At 34.6% G+C, this 13,606-nt stretch overlaps 1 long non-coding RNA gene across 1 annotated transcript; it reads left to right on the forward strand.

The window, feature by feature from the left end:
* Positions 1 to 3,043: 3,043 nt before the first annotated feature.
* Positions 3,044 to 13,356, forward strand: LOC101421525 (uncharacterized). Its single transcript, XR_188264.2, has 3 exons — positions 3,044 to 3,751; positions 4,114 to 4,282; positions 13,172 to 13,356. It is a non-coding gene; the product is annotated as an uncharacterized lncRNA (long non-coding RNA).
* The last annotated feature ends 250 nt before the right edge of the window (positions 13,357 to 13,606 follow it).

The raw sequence follows: 13,606 nt of genomic DNA on the forward strand, positions 1-13,606 counted from the left end.
TTTTGATAATCTTAACTAGAAAATTCAAGCTTGGCAAAATATTACATATAGAGGTAAATAAGAACAAAATTTTTTTTTGAAAAAAAAAGTCAGTGCCTTCTTGAAGAAATCTAACAAATGTCCCTTTTCATAAAAATGCATCTATATCGTTCAGGGACACTTAACAATGGTCACAATAAGGGTTACTAAAATCTATGCTTATTTTTTCATTGCTTATACTCAATAGCTGAAGCCTATCTAAGAATATCCCATAAAACTCATGGGAAATTAAATGAAAGAAATCATCAAGGACTTAGAGAAAAAAATAGGTCTGATGCTGCAGTTTTCCATGTGAAAAGTATAGCCTGTCTCTCCCTCAAATATGAAATACCTAGGACTTTCCTGACCAGATAATTCAGGTCTTGGAAGAGCTGCTCTGAGTTTCTGACTTTTGCAGTAGCTTTGTCCAAGGGAAACAAAATTTTTATTTGCTGATTCCTCACCCTAGAACTTTCAGAATTATATACATTTTAATTTCTACTGTTTTTTCTTTTGTATACAATTAAATTAACAATTCAAGGATTATGAATAAGACCACTGTAGCTACAATTGGATAAGTAATCCAGAGAATGATAGAGACTCTGATTCTGTAATCAGATGAGTCTGGGGACACTGGTGCTATAATTCTTTTCCCCAGCCCTTTTATCTCTCCTGGATCATCAATAAGCCTCTATGACCTCTGTGGATGAAGCTAGGGCCCTGAGCATCATTCATCAAGCTCCTCCATCTGTTGCTACTCAGAGTAGTTTTCTGGCATCTTTCCAATAGAAGTGAGGCCTGCATTACTTATTTATTTATTTTTTAACATTCTCCCTTGCTTTGAGGTTGTCTCTTATTCTTTGTTTCCTGACATTCTAACTTCTCCTGGGCATGCTCTCTTGATTTTAATTTATGTGTATATACATATTCTACTTCCACATGTCCATCCAGATGTCTTCTGTTCACAAATTAAAATGTATTATTTATTATCTTTACTATGTCCATCTTACCAACATTTTCTCTCCTAACAATTGATCGATAAAAGGTGAAGGATGTGTGGTTTCTCCTCAGTCAAAATAACATTAAACCTGGTTGATATATGAGTTTTGGTGGTAAAATTGGCCTGAAAGCTTGCTGAGAGAAATGAGAGGTTGAGACAATATAAAAGAATGCTGTGCCCCAAAGAAGTAGCATTATCACTTCGATTTACTTAGTCATATAAACATTTATTATTAGAAAAACTAGATAAAATGATTGTTTTCTCTGAAAGACTTATCCTTTAGGCACTATAGTTAAATACTAAAATCCCTTGAAGGCAAGGATTATCTTGTTCATAGTTGACAGTCCCATGCCTTGCAGAGTTACTGGTACATAGTAAATGTTCATTAATTCAGTGGAATGGAAAAATGACTAAATAAATGAATTCTAAGAAGGTGTGAAAAATCATAGCATGACAACTATTATGCCCACTTGGTATGTTCAGAAAGTACAGCATCTGAAAAATAACAGAACAGGAAAAGCACATAATATAATGTGATTTCAATATGCTTTCCTGGTGCCATATTATAAAGATGTTTTATTGAATTTGAAAAATTTGAAAAATTAGGCAAGTCTATTAACACATTAAGAAAATGGAAAAGAAAGAATTCTGATGTGTGTACTGTAGCAGTTTGATATTATTGATGAGTTCCAAAAAGAAATATTGGGTTATATTTGTAAACTCATCTTTTCCTCTGTGCATATTAAAGTGTATTGGATTCAGAGGTTTTACTTTCACTTGATTAAGTAATGATTAAGGCTTTGATTGGGCCACATCATTAGGACCAAGGGGGCGGGGACTCACAGAGAAATGGCACCGCAGAGAAGGGAGGTTGAAGTTTTGAGCTCAAGCCCCAGGAAGTAAGAGGAGCTTGGTCAAGAGGAAAAAGAAAAAGCACAGGGAAGAAAGATGAGCCATTTGCCTGATATTTTGCAGCTGCAGAAACCAGAGAATGAGCAGTTGATTCCAGAGAGAGGCAAGTCCAGGAAGAGAGGAACCAAGGAAGGCTGCAGATATTGTCAACCATCTTGCTCCAACACATGGCAAAGACTAGTGAGGGAAGTAACTTAATGCTTTATGACCTGGTAACTGTAAGCTTCTACCCAAAATAAATACCCTTTATAAAAGCCAACAGATTTCTGGTATTTTGCACTGCACCCCTTTGGCTGACTAATACGTATACTCACTTGTATATACAGTCTTATTTATCACCTTTCATTCTTATAAGGGTTTTAGGATAGACTAGATGATCTTCAATTTGATTTGAGTGCTAAATTTCTGTGATTTGGTAATTTTACTATATATTTCCAATGAAAAGATAAAAGCAATAATTATTAAAGGGTCTATAATCCCAAGGGGCAGCATGTTACATATGGAAGCCCAGGAATCTATGGTTGTAAATCTCAGTGTCATCAACTCATCAAAATTTAGATCTTCACTAGATTTTGGTCTTCATTAAGTCCATTTCCTTTAATTATCAAGTGAGAAAAGTGGGGTCTATATATTCAGTACACCACTGGAGGTAAAGAGAGTATGATCGTGGTAGATAAACACTTAGAGAATTTTGTTTTCCTAGAACTGGGATTCTTTTTTGTTCTATCTGGTTGCATCATCATCTTTTTGGTGCCTGGGAGCTTCACCACATGGGCAGGGGCACTGAGGGGCCCTGTGCCTCTCTGCACTGGTCTGTGATGCTGTGTTTTCCTTTTTTACCAGGAGGTCCTGGGGATCGAACTGGGGTCTTCCATATGGTAAACTGGAGCTCAATTGCTTGAGCCACAGCTGCTTCCTTATTGTTATTTTTTAATTAGCTTAGTTCCTATTACAGATACTATACTACTTGTTACAAGTTCAGTCTGAAAGATGGTCCTAGGTTCTGTTTTCCTCAAATCGGGCAGGAAGACCTGGTATTTTCCTCAAATCAGGCAGGAAGACCTGGTCCAAAATAAGTAGCGCTATTTCATAATTCCTGAGTAGTGTGACCGATAGTAACATGTCAAGTCTGTGGTGCAGTAAATTTACTACTGGTTTTGCATCTATGCAGCTAAACTATGACCCTGGACTAGCAGACATCTTAATTGACCATTGACTATTTTCTTTCCCCCTTTTGACCCAATCAGGTAACCAGAAACAGTCCCGATACCTGCTCTAAATTCATTCTGGAGTCAGAGAGCCCCAGCCAGAAGTGAAAATGATTAGCTACTTGAAAAGAAAAGAGAACCCACTGGAACTATTTGATATTACTAATTTATATCTCTAGTGTGTGAAAGAGCAACTGTCTAAATACACCACATTTCTCTATACTCCCCAGTATCCTCTTAAATTTTCTTGGGTTGTAATGCTAAACTACTTCAAATAATTCTTTTTTACATAATTTTGCCTTTTTCTTTTAGCCCATTTTAATCTCATTTCCTGAGAAAACATCTACTCTTAATTTTAGTATTAATTTCATTTTATCTTTATTTTTTTCTCTTTTTATTTCTTTAACAGAGCATATTTGATATTTTTCTCCTTTTCTTATGTATCCATCTTTATTTTGGAATTGGTACCTAACGTTCTTTGATACCACATCCTTCAAGACATAAGACCTAACTTTTCAAAATGAAGATCTTATTTGGAGTCTTCCTGAGAGAGCACCGGATTTGACAAATTTTCTTGCAGGCCAAAAGAAGTAATAGTGTGGAAAGCAACCAGGTATTTACTTTGGGTTTGTAATAGTACACTTTCATTTATATTCATTGAGAAAATTGGGTGAGACTGAGACGATGAAGCTATATCACCCTGGGATTTGCATTTGGGGATAAAATGAGTCCCAGCAATTAGAAAGTAGAAACACACACACATATACACACACATTATTGGCATCAAATGAAGATTCAAGAGAGTGTTGTTCTTTTTGGACCCACTTCATTTATTTCCTTTTGGAACTTTTTCAATTCTCTTATATTCCCCTGATTCTTGTCTCAACTTCCACTCCAGGTTCCTGTGAGTGGAATCACCTTTGTGGTGGTACAAGTGAAATAACATAAAATATTATTTTGAAAACCATTTTCCAGGCTGAGTAAGAATTTTATCAAGGTTTTGAAATACTAATTCAACTGGAAAATTAGGAGCTGCTGGGGAGAAAAAAGTGGAGTAAAAGAATAATGGAAGGAAAACGGAAGAAAGAATTCAGAGAAAAGAAGAAAGAATGCTTATGAATATTGTGGTAGTGTTCATTAGCAGGTGAGTCAGAAATCAATTCCACTTAAATTCAGAATTCTGCTCAATGTAGCTTACTCTGATGTTAATTTTAGTTTAACAGCTCTTTAAGGGCAACTTGCAAACAATATATTTATTACTTTTATCATAACTTTACATGAGCATCTCAAGGAAAAGAAAGGAAAACATGAAACCACACAATACCAATGAATTTAGTACAGTACCACTAATTAATATTTCATAATAAATCTGAACACTACCAAAATGAATCTTACCTTCAGATTAAAAGAACAAAGGAGTGATATTAATGCAATATTTTTCTGGTTATGGGATTTGGCCTGTGTGGGATTCACCAGGTTCACTGAAGTAAGTTTCACAGGAATAGAGTATCTAATTAGCCAAACCATCGAAACCACTGCAAGAATGTCTCACTGTTTATTGTTTTTCTTTTTCTTTTTTTTAAAGTTGTTATTTCTCCCACCCTTTTTGCAGCCACCCAAAGTATTTTAACTCCCACTCTTCCTTGTGAAATATCTTGGCTAACATGTCCTGGTAGTGAAATTGTAAGCAAAGTAAATAACAGTAAGGTATTTATGAGCTAGATGTTGATTTTGCCACTGACTTGCTCTGTGAACTTTAATGAGTTATTTGATCTCTGCCTTCCTCCCTATTAAAAAAAATGTGGGAAAAACTTTCAATAATAACTGTTGTATATATATAATATATATAATGTTTGATAGTTTCTTAATTTTTCTTCAGGTCTTTTACTACTTACGGTTATATTCTTTTACATTTTGTTTACATTTTCCAAGTATTAGAATATCACCTACCTTTTCCTGATCTTACCTAGTTTGAGGAGCTACGTTTTACAAACTTACCATTACCTTCCTTCCCAGTTCTTTAGCCTACACCTTTTTGCTAGATTATCTCCGTGCCTTCATTAATTTAAATACACATTTCCATTAGAATGCCTTTTATTATCGAGTCATCATGTACCATACCTGTGTAAAGGAGCCCATTACCCATAAAAGCATCAGCCTGTGATGCTAAAGAAAAAGCTTGCCTTGAAATGAAGCAGACCAGGTTGCTGCCTATTTGGTGTGCTTTGAATAGTACAGAAAAATCTAACTGCCTTTCAAATACCACCCCAGTGCCTGCCTGCCATGATCAAAAAAATGTAAAGTTCTTGGGAATCTCACATAATTTTTTTCACAACCAAATTTAAAAAATATAAGAAAATCAAGGAGTTGATGTAAAATGCATCACACATTAAAAGTGGTTATTAGTGTAAATAACATCAAGATACCAGTAGGTAAAACAACAAAGAACAAATGTAGACAAATCATTAAAAAATACATATCCAAATAGCAAGTAAACACCTGGCAAAAAGAGCAAACTATCTAGTAATCAAAGCCTTGCAAATTAAAACAATGAAAAGGTACCGTTTAAAACCTATTAAATTAACAAACATAATATCCCCTGCTAATCAGGTTGGAATAAAACTAGTATGCATTAACTGGTAACATTGTAAATAGGTGCAAAGCTTCTGAAAAGTAGCATCACAACAATTAATAAAACCCTGAAAATTGTTCCTACATATAGATTTCTGATACCAACTTTTTTTAATGAGTTAAAAAAATACAGAAGCAAAACAAAGTCTTTCATATCTAAGATGCCATATGCAGCTTTTGAAAAATTTACCAAATTAGTGGAAAATGAATCCAGTGATCCAAAATTCAAGTGTCCAACAATTGATGAATGGATAAACAAAATGTGGTATATTCATACAATGGGATACTATTCAACTGTAAGAAGAAAGGAAATCTGAATGCATATGACAACATGGATGAATCTTGAAGGTATTATGTTGAGACATAAAAGGACAAATATTGTATGGCTTCACTAATATGAACTAAATACTATAACTAAACTCATGGAGGTAAACTCTAGAATATAGGTTACTAGGAAATAAAATGCTGATTGAGAAGGAGGACCTGATGCTTAATGTATATAGAATTTGTGACAAATATTTAACAACAATGCAAGGTGCTGGTGGAAGGCTAATGTATGGAAGCCCTATGTAATGATATGTGTGTTTGTTTTGTAAGGTCAAAACTTTTACTATATGCTTATTGTTTATGTATGCTCATGTATGAATGATATACTTCAATTAAAAATTTTGAAATGAAAAATAATTCCCAAAATAGTGGAAAATAAATCCATTAATCCAAAATCTTACAATTTAATATTAATGGAAAAAAAAGAAGCAGAGTCCAAAATTATATGAACATTATGTATATATGTGGTCAGATATTAAAGGGTACACAATTTGCAAAAGCAACTATTTGTGAATTTGTGTTGGGATTATTATTTAATCGGTCTCTTTTCAATTTTCTTGGCTTGCGTAGTTTTAATAATAGTTTAGGTAAATGGACATTTTTTAATGATATAAAATCTTATTAAAATTGAAACTCTTAGAGGGAATATCTTAGCAGGAATGTGTTGACAAAGAACGGAAATCAAGATAGGTGGCTTTCAGAATCCAGGAGGGAGAAGAGAACTCTTTAGGTAGAGAATAAGTTTCAAAAAAAGAAAATAGCTTTTGAGAGAAAATTGTTAGTGAATCAAATTCAGGACTTTTCTGCTTCCAAATTTGACCTTGGGCTGAATAAAGTCAAAGTACTAATGATTTCTACTGTAGTCATAAAGTGAGTGAAATTCATCTTGTTGGTGTTTTCTGAGTTATTATTTCATCTTAAGTGCCAAAATTTTCCTACATAGTCACTTTTATCTCTATTTATTTATACCCTTTTTCCCCCCTCAAGTTATCCTTTAGGGTTATTTCAATATCAAAGCATGATATTTAAATTTTAAATATATAAATACTACATATAAACATTTTAAGTACGCTGCCTTGTATTCTAAATATCTTTTATTTTATACAGATTTTTTTTACTTACTAGATATCCTATTATCAATATATTTTAATTGCAATTTCTAGTCTTACTTTCTTATGTGAATTAGATTTTCTTTCCATTTATCCCTTATTTCAAATCATGAATAAGGTAACCAAGATGGCTACTTGGATGAGCTCCAGCTGTTTTAGGAAGTTCATGTTCATATTTTTTATCTGTTTAATTATTATGAGAAAATGATAGTTGGCATTAAGTCCATCAGTTATGATTGGCCAATCAATAATCTCAAGTTAGTTGTTTTCTAAAATAAAGACCTATGACGGCTTATGAAGGTAACCCTTCATCCATACTTAAGACGCTTGCAATCACCATACTTGCAAAGTAGTTTCCCTGAAAGTTCAGCCTTTCTCAAGATATTTCTTAGTGCAAAATATTTTGGAGCATTCATTTTTATTTTCTAGATATATACTTGGAATCATTTTCCATAACAACAAATTTCTCTTCTGATAACTTGAACAAAGAACAAATATCTTATTTTCAAACACATATGTTTGTAGTAAATATAATCAAGAAAACCTCAGTGAAGCTGGAACAGGTTGATTCATTATTAGACTCTTTGCGTGCATCAGCACCGCGCATGGGCCAATTCACCACATGGGTCATGAGGCCCTGGGTTTGAACCCTGGACCTCCCATATGGTAGGCAGATGCTCTATCAGTTGAACCAAATCCACTTCCCCAATATGGTTTTAAATACCTTATTTGTATGGACAACTTTCAAATGTGTAATTCCAACTTAGACCTTTTTATCTTGAAATCCAGTACCAACTGGATTTAACCCCCTCTTAATTGTCATCTACAATTGAATATCTAAAATTGAACTAATTCCCCTTAAGTTTCTCCATCTTAGCAAATGGCAGCTTCATACCATCTGAAGCAATGTGTGTCTACTCCAAATTGTTCATCTTCTAACTGACTCATTCTTTATTCCAAGAAAATCATTTGCTTATATCTGATAGATTTCTATTATAGTAAATAGCAATTCCATCTTTTCAGTTGCATAGAACCAAAAAATTCAGTTATCCACGACTCCTTAACATCTTTTATACTTCGTATCTGATCTGAGAACAATGCTTTTGGATTTATTTTGAAAGTATATCCAGAATCTGACCATTATTATGACTTCTACTCTGAAACCATAGACAAAGATTTCATCATCTCTAATCTAATCAGAGCTCCTTCAATAAAATTCTTCTGATCTGGTTTCAACTTTCACACACCCAGTCCCTGATTACACAGCTTTAATGATCCTTGAAAAATGTAGATAAAATAATGTCATTCTGCTGATCAATATCCAATTGCATTCAGAATAAAATTTAAAGTCTGTATCACAGTCTACAAGACTATAAATGATCTGAGCCTTGACTAACTTCCACCATTCTTATCCACATTCACTGGTTTCCTTGTTATCCCTCATGTATACCAAGTATACATGAACACATATGCCTTGTTTTGTTTTATCTGGCATATTCTTCCCCAGTTAACTGCACAGCTCTTTACAAAACTTCCCTTAGGCCATCTTCCCTCAGGCCTGTCTTCAAATCTATCTTCAAATACCACATTCTTTGAGTAGATTTCTCTGTCACCTTCTGGGACTCTATGAACATTTACTGGGACTCTATGGACCCTTACTCAATTTTTCTCCACAGTACTTACCACCATCACACATGTATACACACTTCTAAAAGAAACAAACAAAGAAACTATTTATCTTCCACACTGGTATGAAAGCTACATGAAAATAAAGATATTATCTATTATGTTTCCTGCCAGGGCAGGAACATAGTAGCATTCAGCATTTTTCAAAATCATTGCCTACTCGTAGCAGAAAAGTCTTGAGAATGACCTATCAGAAAAGCCTTCACAAAGAAGATGGTCTTGAATACGAAGGTTGTATTTAATAGATAGAAAGATGGCAGGGGACATTATAGAAGGAAAGAATAACAGGTGCAAAAGCCAAACACACCTGGCAGAAAGTCTTAGATATCAGGTAACTTGTTCTGAGATCACTAATCCCTAAGAAAGAATTCCTGCGGCTGTATTCCAGGCTGTTTTTCTATGGATAACTTAGATATCTGCAAATCTCTGGATCTCATAGTTTTAAGAATATTTATTCATGCTCTTAATTGATGTATTATGACGCTTATGAAATTTCCTTTCTACACTATGGTTAAAATTTGTGGGGAAAAAACTAGTTCTCTTGCCACATTATTATTTGTGTTGACAAGTTACTGATATATACTTTGAAGTATTATTACCTGATGGTCTTTTCAGATTTTGCTAAATTTTAAACCCTCTTTATGTCCTGCTTGGGAAACTTAAATGGAATTGGCTTTCCAAGAGGCGGCACCCTACTAATTGGTGTGTAGAGGCATTTTGGCACTCTGTTTTAAAAAGCCACTGGTGTCTTGAAGATATGATTGAAAACCAGAGGATATATATAAGTAGCTTGTAAAATATTGTTATAGGGAAATTGGAAGCCAGTATGTTGCCAAAAAGGAAACCCTTGATCTGTAAAGGACAGATGGTCATTTGAGCAGAGAACTGGCATGCTGCAGGCAGTTTTGCAACCCCACATGGTTCCATATTTAATTTGGAATAAGAATGAGCAATGAAATATTGTGGCAGCTAAGACATAGACCAAGGAGCATACCTTAGTACTCTGGTCTCTAGCCTCTATCTTCTATGGAGGTAATATATACAGGAGGAGCCCTGGATTTAAGCATAGAAATCACTTCCAAGACCTTCTTCTTCTTCTACTCCAAAAGATTAACCAGACCATCTTCTTCTAGAAGACCATAAAAAGTAATAAAAGAAACCTCCCTTTTTGTCATAAAGGTAAGAGTAGAGAGCAAAGGTTTAGGATAGGTATATAAGAATGTGGTGAAATATACTCATATTTAGCAATTTTAACATGTCAGATTTCAATTACCAAGACAATTTTCAGGGATGAACAGATTATTAGATGGTCACATATGCCTTAATTATTGTGCCTTACATTTGTAGAGCACTCCATAGATTTCAAACTGCTTTCACATTCATTATCTCATTTTATTTTCCAACAGTCTGTTTTGGGGAAGCATAGGCATTACCACTCTTTGGGGTGGTTAAAAAGCAGCACTCTGGGAGCTTGGCTGTGCATGTGTGTGCATGAGTGGAGGACAGTGGATACATTAGTTCATCAATGGTGGGAAGAAAAATGTGAAAGGGAGTTATAATTAAGATGCTGTTAGAAAACAGATAACAGAAAGGCTTAGACCAACCTAATCTTAGACGAGGGTAAAAGAAGACTTAACTAGAATAATATTTGAAGTTATTCACTGAGGAAGGGCTATCTGACTGAGAAATGGATGGGAGAATCAAATTACTGTCTATCATAATTAACATTTTATCATTTGAAGGAATTCAAGGGTACACTGCTAACCCAGATAAATTATAATATGTTTATTACTGTGAGTATATATGTGATACTGTTTTAGTTTTTTAGCTGTTAAAATAATCACCATGTAAGGAGTGGCTTAACAACAGCAATTTATTGGATCACGGGTTTTGAGGCTAGAAGGCTTGGTTCTTCCCTGATTTGGTATCTTCTGGCTGGCTGGCAAATGTGGGATTCCATGTCTTTTCTGTCACATGGCAATACACATAGTGGTCTTCTTTCTCTTGGGATTCCATTGACTTCAGCTTCTGGCTGCTCCTTTTGGCTTCTTTTCTTTCTGTCCTATTTCCTTTGCTTATGAGGACTTCAGCCATATTGGATTGAGGTCCATCCTCATTCCCTTTGGGCACACATTAATTAATAATATCTTCAATTGTTATATTTGCAAATGAGTTCACACTGACAAGACCAGAGGTTGAGACCTGAATATGCCTTTTGTGGGAATACATAATTCTAACAAGTAGGTGATCACTATTATTTTCACATTAGAATGAAACTCAGACTTAGATTAAGTAACCCAACTGTGGCAGTTTTATATTATTTATGAATTCCAAAAAGAAATATTGATTATGTTTGTAAACTGGTCTGTTTCTCTGGGTGTGATACTCTTTGACTGTATTAAATTCAACTGAGATGTCTTTCATTACATTATGTAAAGATTAAGGCTTTGATTTGACCACATCATTAGGGCAACTCAGAGTCGATTCCCTACCCCCTTGGTGGGCTATATAAATGGACAATCGTTCAAGGAGAACATGGAAATAGATACACAGAGGAAGAGAGACAGCTCCATAGACATGGCAGAGGCCCTGGGAAGAGAGATGAGTGAGCCATTTGCCTGATAGTTTACTACTGACCCTTTGAAGAGAACAGAGCAATTGAGCCCAGAAAGAAATGAACCCCAGGAAGAGAGATGAGCCTTATGCCAACCTACAGTTGAGATCAGAAGAAGCTGGACCCATGGAGCCTTAAGAGGGAAAAGGAAGGCTGAACCTTTGCAGTCATTGCCCACTATCTTGCTTCAACATATGGCAACAGAATTTGGTAAAGAACTAACCTTGAGTTGAACTCTTTAGGGCCTTGTAACTGTAAGCGTTTATCCCCAAAAAATACCCTATATAGAAGCCAACAGATTTCTGGTACTTTGCATCAACACTCCTTTGGCTAACTAATACCTTAATGAAGGTCATAGAAATATTATATTATGGAACTGGAATTCATAAAAAGGTCAATATAAACACAAAATCTGAACTTCCAATATGAAATTATCAAGCATCTTGATGGCCTGTGTCATAGGCCAAATGATACACCCTTCAAAGATGCCCAATTCCCAAGCCCAGAAATATGTGATTATTTTACATTGTTTGGCAAAAGTGACTTTGCAGATGTCATTAAGTTAAGAGTCTTGAGCTGGGAAGATGATCCATTATCATCGAAGGATTACAAATTAATCACATGGGTCCTTATAAGAGAGAAGAGGAAGATTTAGAGTCAGAGAAGGGGGATACTTTGCTGCTTACTTTAGTCATGGAATGTAGGCAGTCTCTGGAACCCAGAAAAGTTAAGGAAATGAATTCTTCCCTAGAACTCTTGGAAGGAACACAACCCTGGATTTTAGCCAAATAAGATCATTTCAGACTTCTGACTAGCAGAACTGTAAGAGAATAAATTTTGTTGTTTTTAAGCCACTAAGTTTGTGGTCATTTGTTACATTATCTGTAAGAAACTAATGCATCTTGTATGGAAGTATTCAATTGAGAAAAAAAGGATGAACACCCAACTTATAAGGGGACACTTGTGTTGGAGCAGTGAAGGCAATAGAGCAATACAGGGTCCTGAGCAGAGGTTAGTCTTGAATAGGAGTCTGTGGAAGTGCCCTTTGATTGTAAAGAAAAGCATACCAGATAGGTAAATATATATTTGAACCTACACATACCTGAATATGAGCTTAAAGAAGAACATAAATGAGGCATTAATTTTCTCCATGGAGTGAGATATGAGGCTATTTACTAAAAGTGAAGGTGGTGAGAATATGTGGATTTAGAAGCACTACAAAGATTTATGTTAGAGTATGTGGAGAATTACAGATCATGTGACAGGAACAAAGAAAAATCCTTTTATTAGCAGCCAAGGAGAGAAGTTAAAGCTGGAAACTTTGCAGTTTTACCTCTCATCTCCAGATCATTGTATGATTTCGTTAGTAGCTCATACACTGAATTTTGTCTCAAGGCGCAGTTGTAGGAAATGAAAGAGTTCTTGTATTATTTTGTGTTGGGTAGTTGCAGGTAAATATGGTAGAAGAACAAAGTGATATAGGAAGGTAAAGATATTGAAAGATAAATGGTAAAGGAGTGAATTTATCTTGTAAATACAAAATTGACAAAATAAAATTTCAAAATATTTTAAAGGGGTAGTTGCAGGTAAATATAGCAGAATTTATCTCATGAATATAAATTTTACAAAATAAATTTACAAAATATTTTAAATTTGGTTATTGCAGATAAATATGGCAGAAGAAAAAAGTGATATGGGAAGATAAAGATATTGAAGTGATGGGAAGAATTATAAAACCACCACACTGGTTAAGGAAATTCGAGACCAGAGACCTGTGCCATGCCCCGAGCTAAGTCAAACTTCATGGAGAGGGCCAGATAACCATAAAGTGGAAAAGTTTGTCTCTACCACCCAACAGAATCTGACTTTAAGAAAATAAAGAAGTTCTTTTTATTATACCCTTGAGTTTATAGATTCAGCTTCAAACTTTTTCACTGTAAGCCGACTGAAATTACAAAGGTTGATTATTTCTTAAAGGTTAGGAAACTGGGTAAAGTTTTTCAAACAAAATTTTATCGAAGTATATCATTCATACATGAACATACATAAACAATAAATGTATAGTAAAGTTGTGAATTTACAAAAAACAAACAAATATGCA

The sequence above is a fragment of the Dasypus novemcinctus genome, chromosome 4, assembly GCF_030445035.2.
Source record: "Dasypus novemcinctus isolate mDasNov1 chromosome 4, mDasNov1.1.hap2, whole genome shotgun sequence".
Lineage (NCBI taxonomy): Eukaryota > Metazoa > Chordata > Mammalia > Cingulata > Dasypodidae > Dasypus > Dasypus novemcinctus.